This window comes from Macaca mulatta, chromosome 16, assembly GCF_049350105.2.
Source record: "Macaca mulatta isolate MMU2019108-1 chromosome 16, T2T-MMU8v2.0, whole genome shotgun sequence".
NCBI classification, from domain to species: Eukaryota; Metazoa; Chordata; class Mammalia; order Primates; family Cercopithecidae; genus Macaca; species Macaca mulatta.
In genome coordinates, this window is record NC_133421.1 from 46198414 (window position 1) to 46203939 (window position 5526).

The window sequence follows — 5526 nt, forward strand, 5'->3', positions numbered from 1 at the left end:
ATCTCCTTCCAAAGGAAAGGTCAAATTATTCCATCTTGCACTTCCCACCACTAAGAAGCAAGCATAATGCCTACCAGGCCTCTTTGGGCTCTGGTGACAGCATATTCCCCACTTAGGAACACTGCTTTAAACCTTACCAAGTGACAAGGAACTCTACCAGCATTGTGTGAGGCCTAGGACAGGAAAGGGCTACATAGTGGTTTCCGGTTACAGGAGAAGCAGTCCTGCTTCTTGGGCTATGCGACCCATTCTATCATATGGTTTTAGAGGCGAGATCAGCCTGGCCAACATAGCAAAACCTCGTCTGTACTGAAAATACAAAAATTAGCCGGGTGTGGTGGCACACACCTGTAATCTTAGCTACTTGGGAGGCTGAGACAGAATGGTTTGAACCCTGGAGGCGGCGGTTGTAGTGAGCTGAGATGGTGCCACTGCACTCCAGCCTGGGTGACAGAACAAGACTCTGTCTCCAAAAAAAAAAAAAAAAGAAAATGCATTGACCAGGCACAGTGGCTCACACCTGTAATCCCAGCACTTTGGGAGGCTGAGGCAGGCGGATCACAAGGTCAGGAGGTCGAGACCATCTTGCTAACATAGTGAAACCCCGTCTCTACTAAATATGCAAAAAAATGAGCCAGGCTTGGTGGTGGGTGCCTGTAGTCCCAGCTGCTTGGGAAGCTGAGGCAGGAGAATGCCATGAACCCAGGAGGACGAGCTTGCAGTGAGCCAAGATCGTGCCACTGCACTCCAGCCTGGGCAACAGAGCGAGACTCCATCTCAAAACAAAGAAAAAAAGGAAGCAAACTGGGTATGTGCCGTTAGAGGTGGTGTATGTTTTCAGCATTATAAATGAATAGAAATGAGTGGCAAAAGTTTCTTCGGTCCATAGATTTGTGGTATCTTACCTAGCTTTGGATCTCTTCCACTAAAGGGATTGCCTGTTGAACGTTGTTAGGAATGAAAGCACTGAAGGCAAACTGCCTGGGTTTGAATTTTGTTCTGTCCCTTGCACCCTGCCTGAGTTCAAATCCTACCTGGTAGTAAGTTCTTTTAAGGGGATGATCTTTGAGAAAATGTTTTAGCTCCTGTTTTCCCAAGTAAATGGACACAATAGTTACTACCTTGTGAAGGATTCATGTAATTGACCAGCGCTTACCAAGTAGCATCAGTGTTCAGTTTTAGTCATTGGTGATTCTGTATTTGGACTGTGAGGGGGTGTTGGGGTGGGGGGTGGTGTGTGTGTGTGTGTTTAGCAGATAATTGCATGCAGAAAGGAAAAATACTTTTGATAACCGAGAGGCAGCTTTTCTCTGCTTTTGTGTCAAAAGGGAAGAAGGGAGTTGGGAGAGGGAAAGGAATTCTGTTCAATACTAAGCGCCCTTCCTCAAAATCAGAGGTATATAGAATGTGTAATAATTTACAGAATTTCTAGACTTCAATAATCTGATTTTTTAAATTTTATTTTTTATGTTTTCAGGTTGAGACTGAGGTAAAGTCAATCTGAGGCGACGTTCTGGATGTACTGAACAGACACCTCATTCCAGCAGCTACCACTGGCAAGTCCAAGGTTTTCTATTGTGAAATGTAGGCTCTACACTAACAATTAACAAGTGTACTTCAATAATTTTAGAAACTCTCAGGACTAATTGACTTTGTTTCTTTTTTATTTCTGAGACATTTCATACTATTTTCCTTATTAAATGTAACCAAAAATCCCACTGAAATTAAGTGAGGAGCCTCTAAATATCGACAAAATTATCACTTGATAGACTAGAATTCAACAAGCAGGTGGTTCCAAGAAATGGCACAAGAGTATTAATCGTAAAATAAAATTTCTACATGAAACATTCAGCCAGCACTGTGCAATGTGTGGCCGTTTGAGGGAGGGGAATGAGATAGGTCCCATGAAAGCAAAAGAATATAAGTAAAGCAAAAGCTAATGCATTTTTATAACAGCCTGACCATCTTTTTATTCCAACGTCAACTATCCTTCTAACATTAAACAATTATTTTTAAATAAAAGTTGGAAACCTACATAGAAGAAAGTCATGATTCTAAAAAGGCCAACTTTTAATCTTACATTTTCCTTTCTACTATAGAACCTACATTTCACAATAGAAAACCTTGCTGCTGGAATGAGGTGTCTGTCCAGTGCATCCAAAACGTCGCCACAGATTAACTTTAGCTGTCTCAACCTGAAAAAATAAAAAATAAATTGTAAAAAATCAGAGTGTTTCAGTCTAGAAATTCTGTGAATTATTACACATTCTATCTACCTCTGGTTTTGTGGAAGAGAGCTTGTATTAAAGAGAATTCCTATCCCTGTCCAAACTCCCTTCTTCTCTTTTGACACAAAAGCAGAGAAAAGCTGCCTCTGGGTTATCAAAAGTATCTTTTCTTTTCTGCCTGCAATTAAGTGCTACAGGCACACACCACCTCCCACCCCAAAACCGCCTCACAGTCCAACTACAGAACCACCAATGACTAAAACTGAACACTGATGCTACTTGGTAAATGCTGGTCAATTACATGAATCCTTCACAAGGTAGCAGCTATTGTGTACAATGACTTGGGAAAACAGGAGCTCCACATTTGCTCAAAGATCATCCCCTTAAAAGAACTTAATAAGCAGAGCTAGGATTAGAACTCAGGCAGCCTGAGAAGGCTAAAAATTTCCCAAAGTTTTAAGTTCTGCTTCCCTTCTGATTATCAGTTCTGTCTCTAAGTCATTCCTCTTTTCTTTCATTTTCCTAGAAACATTCAAGAGAATGAAGGTACTCCTTCAATACTTTGCTTAGATATTTCTTCTGCTAAATTTCAGGTTCATCGCTCACAAGCTCAGTCTTCCAGAAAACACTAGGAGCACAATGCAGCCAAGTTCTTTGTCACTTTATGGCAAGCATCACCTTTCCTCCAGTTTCCAATAACGTGTTCTTCATTGCCATCTGAGACTTCATCTGAATGATTTTTCCCTTCCATATTTTTATTTTTTTAAGAGACTGAGTCTTCCTACGTTGGCCAGGTTGGTCTTGAAGTCTCATCCTCAAGCGATCCTCCTGTCTTGGCCTCCCAAAGGGCTAAGATTCCAGGCATGAGACACCAGGCCTGACCCCCTCCATAGGCTACCGACATTCTGTCCGGCTCTCGTCTTCTGAGCCCTCACCAGAGTCACCCTTAACCAAGAGTCACAGGGAGAAGACGGCCACCCACACAGCAAGAGACAGGCCTGGAACAGAGCCTTCCTGCACCGCCTCAGAGGGACCCACCCTGCTGACACCTTGATGGTGGACTCATGGCCTCCACGATTGGGAGACAGTAACATTCTGTTGTTGAGGGTGCCCAGTCTGTGGTCCTGTAAAGCAGCCCTAGGAAACTAGCGCAGCCTGTTAGCCCACAGATGGTGGAGAGATGGAATGAAATAATAATAGAAATAAAGCACACAATAAATGTAATGGGCTTGAATCATCTCCGCATCATTCCTTCCCCTTCTCCCGGGTCCATGGAAGAGTTGTCTTCAAGAAACCTGGTCTCTGGTGCCAAAAAGTTTGGGGAACGCTGGTGTAAATGTTTCTAAAAATAGTTAAGCAACATAAGGTTTACCTGCTACAAATAATGCAGATTTAAATGCTAATAAAAATGGGTGCAAATGAAAACACTCTTTCTGTGGTCCAGGGAATCTTTACCATTCTATCAGAAGGACTTGCAGCTTGGAGCTGCAGCTGCCTTCCCACATCCTGTCCACTGTAAAGCCCTGCAACACACACACATGCACACACGCACACACGCACACACACACATGCACACACGCACACACATGCACACACACACACATGCACATACGCACACACAGATGAACGCACACGCACACAGATACACATTCATAAATACATTCACATGCACAAACCTGTGCACACACATGCACATACATACATACGCATGCATATACCTACACACACACACACACACACACACACACACCCTGTGCTTCATGCCCTCACTAGGGTGGCCAGGGAGGGAATGCGTGTTTTTAGGAGAAATGAAGACAACTCAGGCCCCTCATTCTCCTGGTGATTGCACAAGTGCCTTCTCTGCAGACCATGCTTCAGTGCCTTTCTTGGTTCTCCCTCTTACTGAAAGAGAGAAGTAGAGACCCCTACCCCATCAGCCACCACCTCCACCCCTAGGCTGCGCCAGGCCCAGGTTCCAGAAGTCTCCCAGGATCCAGGAACTAAGGGCAACCACTGGGTTCCACAGCCGCTAGTCCATGGGTCAGGCGCCTCTCTGCGAGCTGACAAACCTTGGCTCTCATGCCCCACACCAAGCCAGCCACACCGCCGTCCCCCCACCAGCATTATTACTGCCTCCTGATGTTAGCCCTGACAACCCTACTTGCTGATAATCTTGCCCCTCACACGCTGGTCCAGGCAAGCCCAAAGGCCAGCACCCTCCACCCACCCTTCCTGGGGGCCACTCTACTTTCTGCTTGCCCAGATGTCTTCACCTGGCTTTACCAAGCTAGAACAAATAACAGGGATGAGCCCCCGGCCTCTACCGGGAAGATTTGCCAAAAGGCTCTCCATTTAGAAGGACAAACAGTGATGGGGCCTACGAATGACCCCAGGATTGTCACCCAAGCAACAAGAAGGGCAAGGAGCCCAGTTTCCTGCCCTTACCCTGGGAGGATGTGGCCAGGGCACCACAAGGCCCTGGAGAGGGGTGGGTAGGAGAGCAGATCCAACCTCTTCTTGAGGAAGCAGCCACCACCCCAGGAAGCATCAGATGGGGGTGCACAGGCAGAGCCCCCGGTGCTGTAGAGCAGGCCCAGCAGATCTGTACTCAGCCTCAGCCCTGGGGAGCTGCAAGACAGGCTGAGACCCGGATAGGTTTGGATCTGTGTCCCCACCCAAAACTCATCCCTCCTGTGTCAAGGGAGGAACCTGGTGGGAGGGGATTGGATCTGGGGACAGTTTCCCCCGTGCTGCTCCCCTGAGAGTGAGGGAGTCCTCAGGAGAGCTGATGGTTTCAAACTGCGGCACTTCCTCGTTCTCCACTCACTCCCTCCTGCCGCCTTGTGAAGAAGGTGTCGCTTCCCCTTCGCCTTCTGCCATAATTGTAAGTTCTCTGAACTGTGAGTCAATTAAACCTCTTTCCTTTATAAACTACTCAGTCTCAAGTATTTCTTTTTTTTTTTTTTTTTAACAGAGTTTGAATCTGGTCACCGAGGCTGGAGTGCAATGGCACCATCTAGGCTCACTGCAACCTCTGCCTTCCAGGTTCAAGGGATTCTCCTGCCTCAGCCTCCCGAAGTAGATGGGATGACAGGCGCCCGCCACCACGCCCAGCTAGCTTTTTTTGTATTTTTAGTTGAGACGGAGTTTCACCATGTTGGCCAGGCTGGTCTTGAACTCCTGACCTCAGGTGATCCACCTCTCGGCCTCCCAAAGTACTGAGATTACAGGTGTGAACCACCACGCCCGGCCTCAAGTATTTCTTTACAGCAGTGTAAATACAAACTAAAACCCCTTC